A 15842-nucleotide genomic window follows, 5' to 3' on the forward strand; every position below is an offset into this window, starting at 1 on the left:
CATTCTATCAGTCACTACTGAAATGCATCTCCTTCTAGGATAAAACAGAGTAGCTCTGAACTGCAAAAATTCATAATAACCAGCATCTTGACCCTTTTGCTTCTATGGGACTTGCAAGGCAATTCAATGCAAAACGTAGCAATGATGTGCAAAAAGATAAACTGATGGTTTACCTTGAACTTTCTGGTCCAGTAGAAGTTGGAAACTAAACTAGTACTAGCAAGGCCTGATTTAAAAGGTTTTGGTTTGTCTGATGCCAAAGCAAAGTATTTTTCTGACTGCCATCTGATCTTAGGGAAGCACATTTTCTGAAGGCTTCACTTCTCACCTGGGCAAATAAATAAGGATTCAAAATATTTTCTCCATCCAGGACACATCAGATGGGTTTAACTCATTCTAAAAATCTGTCTAGTCACCCTAACAGGCAGCTTAGCCATTCTGAAAATCTGGCCATTTGTGCAGAATGGAGCACAGTGTGATGTGTTTACTTGTGCCGAAAAAGCGCATGAGGGCTATGCATGCTGGGCTGCCAAGGGCTCCTTTTTTTCAAGTGGTGATCATTTGTAATCTGCGCCCTATAACTGTTAATGTGGGCTACCATATATCTGACTTGTCCTGAAATGTTGGTTAGAAATGGAAAGGAACTTTGCGCTCTGCCCGTTTGCCCAGGATTTCCTGGCATTCAACAGCCTTTCTGGAATTGTAGTTTTGCTGCAGTTGCTGAATATTCACAGGTATGGGAGAAGCAGCTGCTGTGTCTCACTCCATGTAGGATGTCTCACATTGCACAGGGATCTGAGCAGGCACTGTGAGCCCAGTTTGTCTTGGATTGTGGAGCACACTTGGATTGCTTGCTGAGTCACTCTGCACATGAGACCACGCTGCTGTCTAGAAGCCCCTTCTGTGCATCAGTCCATACTGAGAACAGTCTACAGCAGTAATAGAAAATTTCCAAAAGCTTTGCACACTTTCACTTCAGACAGTTTCTCATCCTCATTAAAGCTGGTGAGTGGGAGTGCACCAATCCTCTTCTGGCATATAAGTGTTACTCTCTGACTGGTACAGATGAGAGGGGTTAGTTGTGCTTTGAAGAAATGTTTGGCTTATACAATTAAAAAGGAAAAATTGTTTTGGGTTGTAAAGGCCTAAAGGGCATAATCTGTACTATCTGATCCATTTGCCTTATGAGCTACTACACCGAAGCACAAAACAGCCACTTGATTTCTTAAGCACTTGAAGAGGACGAGAGGCAGGGGCTGGAGAATGGAGGAGAGGGGAGAAAACAAATCCTGGCCAAAAATTTCACCACAGAAGTTTCATTGTTTTAATTTAGAAATGGTCACACATGTAAAAGTTGCCAGTTTTTTTCCCAGCATATCCATTAGCACATTTAAATCACAGTTGTTGGAAAACATGGTACAGGTAAAAATATACTTTTTATAAGCTCTTGGAGATGTAAAATAAGTAACAAACCCATTTTTTCTGATTCCCCTCCACCCCCCTTCAGCAAAGTCACCTAAAAATGAGGGGATTAACTATTACCAGTCAATAGGAGGCACTTCTGAAAGAGGAAGCATTGCTATCCAGATTTGAAGGAAATGAAGCGTTTATTGGAACAAAAATATACTCTTTGTTCACATTACTTCATTGAATTGTGTATTCTCTTCTAAAAGCATGAAAAGCAATTGAAGAAAATGTTTCATGCCACTCTTTCTTTTACCACTCATCTTTTGTCTTCCTGTTTTACCTCCTTTTCTCTGTGTCCATCTTTCTCATTAAATTGCTAACCAATGCTTTGCTAATTAATGCCAGCTTAATTTAATGTTTAATGACGCTCTGTCTGTGTGGGGAGTTTGATTTCTTTTTGTGATTCTGGCCTGACCATTGAGATTAGCAGCATCTGTACAAAGCTGCAGAGTCCCTTGGGGCACTGAGTAACACTTTTTTTTCACAAAATCAAAGTGACTGGCATGTAGGATTAGTAGAAAGTATCTCTTCATAAAGTGACTGCAAATGCTTTGCAGTTTTCTGAATCAGCTAATGTTTGCTCACTTCTTGCAGATTATTAAAGATGATGGAGTTAAATACAACATTATTGTAATACAGCTGAAATTTGAGCTGGGAAAACTATTTTTATGAAAAATGTTGAGAATTTTATAAAATCTTATCCATCAGTGTTCCATAAGCATTTATATAATTATACCCGTCACTGGAAAACACTAACAAATATTGCATAAGTATGTATTTCAAGCTGTAAATTATTTACAAACAGTTTTCAGAGACTTTTTTCTTAAGTACGCAAATTTTTTATGCCACTGGCCATCTAGATCACATGATGCTCTTTCTGTTCCATTTTGGTTACATGGCTCAGAACAAAGGAGTGCTGAAAGAAATGTTTTAAATGTCACTGCTGAAAGAGTTGGCTTTACCAGACCTGTCCAGAGAAGTTGGGCTGTGGTGAGCTGGTGTCTGAGGCAACCAGGTAATTGCAAAGCAAATTCACAAAGGCTCATGGTGGCTAAATACTCTATTTAATATTAATACTGCACCAGTGGTGCAGGCCTTGCTTGGCTCATAAACATGCACTCACTGGTGTGCTAGACTTCTGTGTTCGTTGTTTCCAATCATGTTATTTCTTTTGTGTATTTGTTTTTCTGGTGGGATTGGAAAGGAAGTGTCACTTTCAGATGTGTGATGAACTTGTCCATCATAGTCTAGCTCTTAATGACATTATGACTCCACCTGCAATGGTAATTACGTTTGTCCTCTGCCGACACCATCCTACATCATTTGGATGAATGCAGAAAATTAAGGAGCATCCTCGTAGCTTTCCTGTGAGATTATGCATTGAAGCAGAATTTATTTAGGACACAGTTGAATTTTGACGCTTGTTTTCATTTCAGAAGAAAGACTTTCAACATGATTCTGTCTTTTTGCATGGTAACATGCAGGAGTAGGATGAAGATTAGATGTTAAAGGGAAGCTAAGAATATACATATACTTTCAGACACATATATGCCTCTTATATGACTTTCACCCTTTGCTTCATACAACCACTATTTACATTTGGAACTAGTGGTTTCTTAAATGCTCAGAGCCCACAATTGAGCCCAGATTTCCAAAAGTGCTTGGCACCCAGCAGTTCTCACTGAGACATTTTTATGGCCAGATAATCAAAATTGCTCAGCATGGTGGAAGCTGGGGAGTTTTGAAAATCTAGCCACTTATTTTAATGCCCAAATGGAGGCTGGGTTCTTCAGGAAAGCTGCTTCATATATTACAGTTCCAATGACTCTGTATTAATCCTGTAAGTACTTTTTTTTCTCTTATGGACATACAGTCTATCGTATATGTGCCCACTTAAAGACTTTCCTACTCATTCTTCCATATAAATTGTAATTACATTAGTTTCATTGAATTTCAGAAGTTGTTGGTACCATATGAATGAAGCAAAAGTTCAAATGAAAATCAGATCCAATAATTACAGGATTTTTCTACAAGCATTTTTTTTTAGGCTTGACTTGGAAATGAAATAAAGACAAGAGACACCCATTTCCAGGTTAGGAAGCAAACAAAACCAAATTGTAGAGGGTGAGAGTTGCTTAGCTGAGCTGCTTTTCATAAAGCACTTTGACAGCTGAAAAGAAAAACATTGAGGTAACTTGTAAAGTGAATAACTTCAGCTATTACATTTGCAATTTTCCGCTCAGTGTTCCCTGTCCTACTGCGCAGAGAAACTTTGTAGGACGTAATACCCCAGCAATAATAGTCAGCTTTGACTTTGTACTCTGCAGACATTAACTAACTCACCTCACACCCCTGCGAGGTAAGGAAATGGTGTGATTGCCACCTTGCCTCTGGCACAGCAAACACTCTAGTTAAAGTTGAGGTTTGCCAAGAGAACTGCTGGCTGTGTTGTTCCTCTCTCATTGCTCCTCACACTTGCAGAACCACTTCTTAGTGCCCCAAGAGATGTACTTTCTCTGCACCATTCCACACACCTGATCCTTATCAACGAATGTGCTGTTCTGTTTGTGACAATAACGGATTATTATGAATATTTTGTGGTGGTTGAGGTATTTCACAGCTTCCCACGAAAGGTTTGTTTTACTCAGGTATTTGTTATACATGAAGGGCAATTCCTGTACTTTGTAGAATTTCAAAAAAGTGCAATTAATAGCAGTCTCCATGCCTCATAAAGTCATTTGGAAGAAGGCTTAAGGAAGATCAGCATGTCTTCTGTGCTGCAGGAGAGACACCTGGATGCAGAGTCAGCAGAAGCCATGACCGAGACAAAGAAATGTGAGGGATTTTGTGGGACCTTGTTCCTCACGCTGGCTGCTAGGACCTCAGCATCCCTGTAAGAGCTGACCTGGCACCTGGGAGTGTTGTAGCACTCAGCCTCAGTTTCTGAGGGATCCAATCTCTGTGAGTGAAGGAAAGCATTGCAAGGCTGGGTGTTCCAGGTGAGGACTGGTTTTCTCTCCACATGCTGCCCCGTGAGGAGGTGTATTCTCAGTAGCAGTATTCTCATACCAGAAGAATGCCTTAAATTGGATCATCTGAGTAAAAACCAGTTTCCAGTGCATTCACATACAGGCTTTATTCTACAACTTTGTTCTACAACTCCTGTGGAACACCATGGCTCCTCACTACCTTCCATCTGGAAACTGACCCTTTTTTTGCTAAAAGTTGAGCAGAACTACCTTTTCAAAGGCACCCAGGTCATTTTCCTCAGGCTCCATATACTGTTCCCATGAGCAACACATGAGTTTGAGTCTCATTAAAAGCCAGCAGATGGAAGCCCAGTTCTTTTAATATAATCAGGTACCTGTCTCTTACTGATTTCAGTAGAGATGGATGTATAAGTATGTTTAATATATTGGACTATGGCATGTCTGAACTAATAGTGAGGTTTTAACTCACTTGGGTCCCTCGGACCAAATTTTCCTTGCTATATGCACTCTATGCCTCTTAGCTTGGCCACCAGCTCTTCTCTTACAGAGCCCAAAATACACTGTGGAACTTCTGTTTACGAGATTTGGTTAACATTGTCCTGGGAAAGCGCTGACCTTGGGATGATCCCACTCCTTTCTATGCTTACCCCATGAAACGTATTTGTCTACTATCCTCTCTCAACTGTTTTTAAGCAGTAAACTCAGGGTACAGGCCTGGGGAGAGATGGGTTGTTTGCAAACCTATATCCAAAAGGACTTAATTTAGCTAATGGTAATCAATGGTAAGTAAGTAACTGTAGGGAAGAGACAGGTAAGAAGTGGCTTGCGTGGTGTGGGCTGATGAATTCAAAAAGAATTTGTCTTTTAATTACTTTGCTGCTTTTGAAAATGTGTGCGTAAGTCTTTCCTTCAGACAAAGGGAACTTAAGCTTTCAGACAAAGAGATCTCTGACTCACTCGAGACATTATGACACTAACTGCTTGCAAGTTCATTCTGCTGCTGGATCTGCTTCCTTAAACGTCTTGTTAAGAAACCTTTGCCAAAAATCGTGTTTGAGGCTGGCTTAACATGGTGGTAAATGAACTCTTTCATCTGCTTTCTTCCAGCAGCAAGTGCTAGCTTAAAAAGAGGGTGCTGAAAAGGACAAAATAAGTGCTATGTCAGTACACTCATTTTTAATAGCATTACTGGTAGTGGCTGGCACTAAAATATATTATAATCCTTTGTGCTGTTTGCTACGGGATGTCCATAAAACCAGTATTCATGTCTGCATAATTTGCATCTGATGTTCTGAATAACAGGGATGATAGAGTCTCCAGGTATCCATCCTTCCCTCTATACAAAAAAACCAAACAGTGTTGTTTATTTGACAGGTAAACACACTGATGACTGGCAATTGCTGTTATTAAAAGAAGACCTCCATTTCTTTGGGGAGTCATTAAAAATCTTCTGGCAACTGCATGCAGATTAAATTTACAGCTTGAGTTCTTGCTCTTGTACTCTGCCTCCTTTTGCCCTTGTAATTTCCACTGAAGAATTATTCACTGTTTAATCTAAGATGTTTAATTCCGTGGTGTGGTAAAGTGCAGACAACAGGTCCTGGTGGAAAAAGTAGTACGGTGATATTGTCCACCTTAATGCATTTATTTCCAGCTCCTCTTGCATTGTTATCCTGTTTTCTGACATCTTTTCCTACTACTAGAAGAGGACAAAGTTAGGCTACAGGTTTGCAGCTGAAGCCCCAAGCTCAGATCTTTCAGTGTATAACTTTCATGTAATTCCAGTCAAGAATCTGTCTTGTGTATAGTTTCATGCAAACTGAATGATTTAATTGCCCTGCAGGGTATGCAAACCAAATAAAATTAAGTCCTCGTGAGCTACTGTCATCTCTTTTGGCTTGACAAGAAAAAGTGATGTTAGTTTTGCATCTGCCTTAGTGTTATTAAATCTTTCAGTACTTTGGGTGTGTCATACTTTGGAATTTCATTAAAACCTTATCACTAACTTAAGGGTCATATTGCTGGTCTTGATCATGGTAGAGAGTAGCCTTAAAGTGTGTTCCCTAAGTATGGTAATGGCTGAAAAAAGAAAAGGTGGATAAAAGTAGTCCCCACTTTGTTCTTTTGGAATCCATAAGTACTGTTTGCTTTTCATTTATTTTGCTCTTTGTTTTTAAGATCCTGTGACTGACTTTAAAAATCATTCAATTGTGAATTTGCACATCAGTTTTTCAGATATGGGAAGAGGAAGTTCTAAATTCTCTGGATGCTTAAATTTGAGTGGACTTATGCTGGGGAGCTGAGTTAGCAATAGAAATTGCCACATTGACTCAAAGGTTCGTTCTGGGAGTAGATTTGTGCTGTATAGACATTACTTGGCATTTGAAGCAGTGTGTGTAAACCAGGATAGCCATGCCTGTAAGATTGCATCACTGCAGGTATTCTCTTTCTGCTGGGCATCACTGGGAGCGCCTTGGATTTGGTAATTCATGGAATACAAGCCTGTCTTTGCTCTCTGCACCATGCTGTTTACAATCCCAGAATCAGTGTTTGCAAAAAGAGTCCTTTCTCCTGTTGAGCAAACAGACCAGGGCCTTCTGCTGCCTCCCTTTCCAAGTAACATCCCAGGCCACACTGCTCTGGCAGAGCCTGCCTTTTGTTTCAGCAAAATGCACACCTGCCAAAGACAACATGAAGCTTTACCAGCCAATGTTTCTTCAAACAGTGCTCTTGCCCTCCCACATCCTAGCCAAAGAATGCTTGTGTGCTGCTGCCAATTTCTGCCAACGGATACAAGCAGTGGGGAATGCAGAAACTGCCACTAAGTCTCCAGAAGAACAAGGCTTGATGTCTTTTGGCCAAAAAGAAGTCCATAATCCTTAAGAAACAAAGATTGCATTTCATGGAAATCAGTTTAATGGGAATGGAATGGCAGGGAGATGTAATTCATATTCAATGGGATGTATATAAAGTAAGCCAAAACAGTTTCTTAGCAGAAGGCAAGTCTATGATATTATTCCCATTAGGATACCTCTGGAATGTTGCCCATTTCTGTAGTGGAGTTGCAGTGGATTTTCGTGAGAATGACACCAGCATCTGGCTCACGGGAGCAGCTCACCTGACCTGATCTTCTGGTAGCTGAGGATGCTGTGTACCTCACTGGGAGCATGCCTAGATTTTCAGATAGCGTATTTCCAAACAAAGTGTCCTTTCCAAACTCTCTCTTTTTGAAGGAAATCAACATCTGCTTTAAGGGTATTTAATGACTTCAAATGGGAACAGTCCACTGGCAAGGCAACAATACCTTAGAAGAAACGACAGATCTGTTGAAGAGTATGAAAGATTTTCTTGTTTTGTAAATTGGGGATTTCTTCATTGCTCAGGATTCTCTGGGTAGAAATAATATCCAATATAATTGTTACTTTCTCTTTGTTACCTCAGAGTATGGATTGTGGAGTGTCTCTTGAGCTTGAACGTTTTTCTGTTTAAGAATATTCTTTCTGTTACAGCTTCTATATTCAGTAAATTGGCATAAGGAGAAGAACACCCAAGATTTAAAATGCTTGGTGAGGGAATGATAACTATGTGGTTGTTTTATTGTGTTCTACTCATTTTTCAAACTACTGCATAATCCTTAGTGGAAAACCCAAATGAATTTGTTTGATTAATTAATGCGTTGGCTTCTTAGCAGGTATGATTTGTTGTTAATGGAGCTGTAATAAGGCTATGTTGATTTGTATTGTGGATCCAACTCTTTGAAGCAAAGGACTATAAAGTATTGAGTATTCTCTGTGGGTGTGCAGAATTAAACACTGTCCATAGGGTGTGTGTATATACATATGTTAAGAGTTTATGTTTTTGGGCCCTAACTTTCTTTGCAGTTATGAAGAGAAGGTCTGGGAAATTCCCTTCTTATTCCACCTCTAAATGCTCAGCAGTTCTTCCTGAGGTTTATATTATATCGTGCTGGGAACAAACTGACCAGGTATGTATTTTTTTTCCCCTAAATGGTTCAAAAACATCCCTTTCAATTTCTCATTGTCAAGATTTTATTTCAACCAACAGAGAGAACAGGCAGATACAGTAACAAAGATGTTCAGCCCCCTTGTCTGTATGTTCCTGGGCTTCAGAGTAATTTAAAGCAGTCTAGGTCTACAGTTTGAAAACTGAATTCCTTGAATTCAAGGATCTAATACAAAACAAGTAATAAGCAGAGGGCACAGAGTTGTGCTACTTTATTCTTCACAACACGATGACCTTGGCTGAACTTTGCATCCTTTGCACTGACCAATGGAAGGTTTGTTAAACCAAATGTCAGGGAGAGGGTTGTGGTACAGAAGTTCCTGTGTGTTGGATGAGAAGATCTTGTAGTTTTTAACATCTACACAGGGTGTCTACATTTAGGAAGGGTCAACAGCACTCCACTTTTGGAGACCTCCTTGGTCTCCAAATTGGTGAGGTTCTTAAAAATTATTTTTGTAGCTAAATTGAAAGTAGCTTGAACTAGGCTTTGACTATTATTGGTTTCAAAGAACACAGGAAGGGGATAGGAGATGAAGTAGATGCTGACCTGTTTGTTTTTAGAAAAGATACTCTGGTGTTGGTATAATCGGCAGAACACTTAGCCTTCCCTTCCCCCGGCATCAGGACCACTGATCCTTTGCACAGCTTTTATATAGAGCACAAGGACCAATAAATAACAAGGGAGCCTATAAATAAATACAGCTGTGAGCCGACAAAGGCTTCTGACAAATGATGTTTATTGAATTTCTCACGTGTGGTCCAGTTTGAATCCAACCGTGGGGCTTGCTATGTTTTTCAAAATATATTTTGTGCCCAAGCTTGGGATTGTTGCTTGCCCTGTTGGAATAAAGAGATCTCTGGCTAGATGAGGAAAGGAGAGGAATGAGTGAAAACAAGAGATTTTGTCAGTCAAGGTAGGCTCAAGGTATTAACTTTAGGTGAATCAACACAAGATCTGCTGATAGTTTACATGAGAGGGTTTATGAGAGAAAACAATATCACTGCGAAGTGCTGGCTCAGATAATATAGACTTCCCCTCAACAATTCTACCTAATGTCGTTGTCCTAGAAATGCAGTAATCCATACCTAGATTTAAGTCCATTTTATGGTTGCCTTCAGAAATGGTAGTCAGGTATGTATGTAGATATGGGCTGTTATGGGAGGTGTTGTATGGACAAGAGCACAGAAAGCCCCAGTATCAAAGAGCTTGAAGTCTCCCACTTGAGCAGAAGTTCCAGGTTTGCTGGGTGCATGGAGTTCATTGGATCTCACCCATAGCCACCATGGGAGCTCTAGTCAGGTAAATTGACAAAGCATTAATTACTTCTAAGGAGAGCTAATGAGGCAATAAACCACAAGGGTGAAACTCAAATGGTTTATGGTACCATTAGTAGACTGAAATGGAATTATAATTAGAGCAGGGCAAGCGATTCATAGTCCACAATTTATCCAATGGATTTAGTGCTTGTTTCTGTTCATGAATTATGCACAAGTAGGCATATTTTAGGAATGTATTCATTGTTTTCAATTGCTCAGCAACCACTTTATATGGAGAGATTTCTGCCAATATGAGCAGCCTTGTACAGTTTGCATCTGGTTTCTCTTTGCTTGGGGGCTTTGTGTATATATTTGTGCTCTGTAGTGGGTCACTGATATACTATGGTGTTTCTACTTCCTGGAATGTTATAGAAAAACATGTTAATTGTACTGGGATATGTAGCAGTTACCTAAATTTGCAGTAAAACCCTTTTTTGATCTTCAGAGATGGTTTTTTTTTGCTTGAAGAACAGTTGTGTAAATAGCTCAGCAGTAGGGCAAGACTTGCTCAAACATCCATCCCCTAAAATGAATAAAATTTGTGTGTCCAAATGAAAGTGTGGTTCAGAAATAATGAAACATGTTTAGGAAAGCTTCATTCCACTGCTTAGATCTTGACTTAAATGCAGAATAATTCAAACATTTGTTGAGTGACAGTCTTATCTTGGCCTTTGAGGTGGTATGGGGTTGAGCTCATAAAATTCCTTTTGGAGATCTTCCAGTTTGCATAAAGTACTTGCATAATATAAGGGATAATCCTCTGTTGTGGGATATCTTTCCTGTCTGCTATCATTTGCTTGGATTTATACAGGGAAACAATGTTACTGAGAGGGCTCTAATGTTGGAAATGACTGCGTACACTCTCTGTGCTCCTCATCCTTGCGTGGTGTGTTTGTGTCTCCATCTGACTGTGCATGTACTAGTGTATCACAGGCTCTATTGGTGACATCCAGCTCCCTCACAGACTAAGAAATATGGGAGTACTTAGGAGTGTCCAATACACTATCCTATGAGATGTTCTGGTGTGTTGGACTCTCAGTCAAAATGTCTTGGGGGCCAGTCTGTCTTTCTATCACACAGCCCTGTTCTCTTCTATGAAGAACCTACTCAGAAGAAACAGAATTAAGCCACAAACCTTTATCTTCTCACATTGCTGTATCCTTTAGCCTGGTGATCAAGCATTTCATTCTTCTCTCTGGTGATTGACAAGTTTAGTTTCTTGGAGTGGGGATGCTCTGTGCTGCCCAGTGGTTGCCTGGCTCCATGTTTGTCTTCCTGAATAAATCATGCATTCTCATTTTTGTATGACATGCTTAGTTGCATGATTTAAGAGCCTCAACATATAGCTCTTGTTTGTTCTTACATTTGTTAATATCTAACCATAAATTATTCATGAACGGGCTAATTAGGCATTAACCATATATTATACACCAACCAAAAAATCAGAACTTTCACAGACATCTGTGTACTTAGTAACTTCTTGGAATGTCCCTGGGCAAGGAATGTCTGCGTGTATTAGGGAAGTTCTTGCAAATCCTGGCCTACAGGTAGTGGCAGCATAGCTCAAAAATCAAGTCATACAAGGAACAAATGCCTTGTAGGGGAGAAGATCAGGATCCCAAGTGATTCAAGTGGTGAAGTATGGAACAGGAATTTGGTAACAACTTATCCTTTCAGAGAGGACAATGTTATTGAAACTGATTTTGAGTTTTCATGTAATACTTTGAACGAAGCTCATGTAGAATGAAATGGAAATAGAAAAACTATCCATGTCCTGTGAGGTTGTTTTGTGAATTCTCATATTGTGACTTTATTAGAACAGAGACAGAGAGACTTTGTAACTGCTTGTGTTGTTTATACTCTGGGTACCTCTTGATACTATTCTGTGATGATAAGTTAAGATTTCTGTTAGTGTAGCGAAAATCATCAGTACAGAGGAGAAATGAACAGAAATTCAAGGAAAGAGTCCTGGAGGTGACATAGAGATTGAGGCAAATACCACAGAAACAGGATTAGGTGATGCTGATACCAGAAGTGTTCAGTAATATCAGCAGTCATTCTCTGGAGTTCTTAAATGAACTGTCTATCAGACTAATAGGTCTGATACAGGTCTGAATAGAGGTGCTGTTGCCTGGACGTAAGTGAGCCTGGCTGGTTCTGTCTGCCTTTTGCTGCCTCTCCAAGAGCTCAGCAGCACCTCTTCAGTCTTCCCCCCTCCTGAAACATTTTCTCAGATAGCTGATACCTGCTGGGCCTCAGAATGACATTATAAAACCCATTCTGTAGGTCCAGTAGTGCTCCTGAGGCTCCAAGGTTTCTGCTGTCCAGCTCCCTACAGAGAGTGTTGTATGGTCTGTCCCCACTTTGAACTTTCTGTATCTCACTTTGTACATGACCCAGCAAAACCCAGCTCCAACTCTGAGTCACTGTACAGTAAAATAACAAAACTGTCATTTAGATGTTGAAATTAAGAAGATTGTGGAGCCTCTTTCTACCAAATTACTTTCCGATCAAATATTAATAAGCTTGGCTGGTTGGGGGTTTCTTTCAGAAGAAAATTCCAAGAGACATAAATCTATATTAAAGACAAAGTGCCTATCAAATGGAACTCTATGCACATTTGCTATGGTTTCTTGCTTTCTTTTTACTCAAGTGTTACTAAGGAAAACCAGCAAACCCCACAAAATGGTTATCTTCTCTCTTCCATCTTTTAGGCCCAAAATTTTAGTTTGAATGCTGCTGTTTTTCACAGCATGCATTTCTGAGTGTCTGCCTGAAGCACAGATGACATGATACATGATGAAAGCCAAAGGGTTAATCTTCCAGAGACTCAAGACTAATGGCCCAGTAATGCTCACCCAAGAGGGAATTGTTGTGGTTGTTTCAGATCTCAGTCCTAGTCACTTTATAATAACCTGGAGATTTTCACTGAAACTTAGGTGGCAGCAGGAGCAGCTTTTAATAAGAGACAGCCGTGCTTGAGGTTGATGTCTTGTATCTTTGGATCAAAACCGTGCTCCTACCTCTCCTTCATCTGCTACTGAAACCTCTTGTTGCAGGTCTGTATGTTGCAGAAATTCGGAAGATACTTCAATCCCTCTCAGTGGGACCTTAAATTTTCATTGAAGCTGCTCTTTGCAGCTCTCCTTCTCTGTCATGATTGTTATATAGGTATGAGAGAGGGCAGATTACTTTTGGGAACATCCCTATATGTGATATGGAGAGTTTCTGTATGTATGTGTATTTACATAGATATATACATACATAGATGCATACATGCATTTACATGCATTCAGACAAGTCCTGGAAAGTATAAGTGCGTGTTTCTATCCATGATTTTGACCAGCACAGAGATTTGTGCACAGGGGAGTCTGTGCAGGTCTGCATGTGTCATGGAGGTAAACACTGCATGTATTGGCTTCCTTGCTCTGATTTTTGTTGCTGTGGGAATTCTGACTTGCATCAAATCCTCTTGTGCAAATGGTTTGGATTTGAGGACTCCTCCCCTAGCCAGTGTGCTCTACCAATCTCTCTCTTATTGAAAGAAAGAAGAAGAAAGATGGAAGGCAGGAGAGAGAGCAGTTTAAAGGTCAGCCAGCATTGCAGCCCGATGCAGAGATTTATAACCCTCCAAATTCTCCCTCTCTCTGGCAGCATGTCTTTACAGACTCACATTATCTCTATTAATACCAGCCACAAGGTCATTACTCAGGCACTGAGCCTTCCTCCAGCATAAATATTTATACAAGGCTGACCTGCGGCTGCTGTGTTTGCCTTTTATTTGATTTCTGCCGCCTTTTGTGTCTGTTGGTAATGTCTTTAGCTGCTCTGGCTGGGATGGGGAGCTCAGAAGAGCCAGGGAGGGGTTAAGAACAGAGTGAAAGAGAAGTGGGGGCAGGAAGAGCAAGAGGAGGGGGATGGATAGGAGGCTGACATTTCATATGATCCCCATGGATGGTGACTTAATAAACCCTTATTTCACACCAGCTGAAATTTTTTAAGAAGTCAGTATTTTGCAATGAGATTACAAATTTAGTGAAAATTTCCTTTTATCTACTCAAGGAGATAGGAGTGCAAGAATCTTTAGTGTATGAAGTGTTGCTTTTTCTGTAGATGAGTAGGATTTTAGAGATTTATTCCAGAGAATAAAACTAAGGATAATTTGGACAAAGGCATGCATGAGTGAATACAAAAAATGATATCTCACAAATTTCTATCAGTCATGAGTTCATGGATGTGCATCTCTGCTCATCCTAACACACCAACACTGCTCTGAACCATGTTTTTAGCTTCTGTCAGAGTCAGGTGCAGATACCCATGGGCAGAAAGGGAGATAAGGTTGCTGTACTTCTTTGGGAAATGTTTTCCAAGGAGCAAGGACAGCCTTGGTGTCTGTGCTGAAATCCTGTCCTCTAGCAAAGCTTTATCTGCCAGTGGTCAGAGATGTATGAGGAGTTTGGGAACAGGAATGAAAAACTGAGACAAGTGTGGTACATGCCAATGATTGGTTGAAGTTTTCTAGTGTGAAAAAACACAGAAGCCAAAGGGAAGAATCATGAGTTTAACCATGTGCTAAAATTTATGATGGCACAACCTGTCCTAATTCCACAAGGAGTGGATAGCTAGTGGCACTTGTAACTGCTGATACATCCCTGTCCCCCCAGAGCTGAGAGCACTCAGTGCAGTAGTAGTGAAGATCCCCATACTAAAAGAGAGAGCTTTACTGTAGGAATGGATTAGCACTACCTTAGCATTTGCACTTCTGAACAATTTTAAGCCTGGTAATTTTACTTAGTTTTTGCTTTTTTCTGTTTTAGGATTTTGATCCTGCTGAAGGCAGGCTATAGGTTGGAGCTAGTACAGCAAATGGGGCAGTCCACTGTAATGGGTTTTTTCTTGTTGCTGAAGAAACACTGTTTAGTGTTTGCATAGGGTTCCTCCTAGCACCCTGTAAAATATCAGTAAAAAAAGTAAAGTAAAATTAGGCTGACTTGAATATGGCTTTCAGATATGTTTTCTCTACTTTCTGGATGATTCCTTAATTTTCTCTTCCTCCTTTTTAGAGTTTGAGAAACTTAACTTTTTCCTGCCTTCAGGATGCAAATACATGTGCTGGGATGTCAGTGCTGATTGGAGAGTTTCACTGCAGTGGGAGAGTGAGGATACTCCTTAAAATAACATATTGTCTTTTGTCATTACTCTAAGCAAGGATTTTGGAGCTTGAGTCCCAGACAAACATCCCTCTGTGTGGTCTTGGTCTTCCAGCCTGACTGAGTTGACTGAACTAATCACTTCAATGTATTCCTGAGAAATTCTTAGGTTTTACTGTGTGCATCTGCCTACAGCCCTTTCCTGAATACAAAGGTCTTCAAAGCCTTTCAACTGTATTGTCAGTGCTGTGGAAATGGCTGATTTCAAAAATCTCTTCCTTTCCTTACACCACTTGAGGATATTTTTCCTCCATAATAGTGGTTCTGTAATACTGCATTTGCACAGGACCAAAGCTGCTTTTTTTGTCCATGAGTAGGTTACATTTTTTTAAATTAAAGCCCAAGAAACAACAAAAAAATACAGTCCCTCCCCCCAAAAGTCTGGTCTCATTTTTGTAGCTTGTTTTCCTCTAGAATAGGATGTTCATGAGCTTCTTTGGTGATGAGTTTTCAGTTGAATCTCCACAAATCAGTGTGCCTGGTGGTTGGAAGCAACCCAGATCCTGTCAGATACTCACACACAGCTGAAGTTGAGGGTCACTGACTGCTCAAATCCTAAACCATGGAAAATATGGCAGTCTGATCAGTGGTTTTTGCTTTTTCTCATGCAGTAGGTAAGCAAGTATGTAAGGCTTAGGATGTGTGTGAGTGGGAAAGGCAGTTGGATTCTGTGCATGATTAGGAGAATAGGGGGATTTCAAGATGCTTGGAGTGTATCTGACTTATTGCTGTCACCTATGTTCAGTTTCTGTAGGCGAGCTGATACTGGTGAAGAAAAAGGCTGAGGGACTGGTACTGGCACCTTCCATCGAGGTTCTGGTCTGCACCAGCACAA

This window comes from Parus major, chromosome 15 (assembly GCF_001522545.3).
Source record: "Parus major isolate Abel chromosome 15, Parus_major1.1, whole genome shotgun sequence".
Classification (NCBI taxonomy): domain Eukaryota; kingdom Metazoa; phylum Chordata; class Aves; order Passeriformes; family Paridae; genus Parus; species Parus major.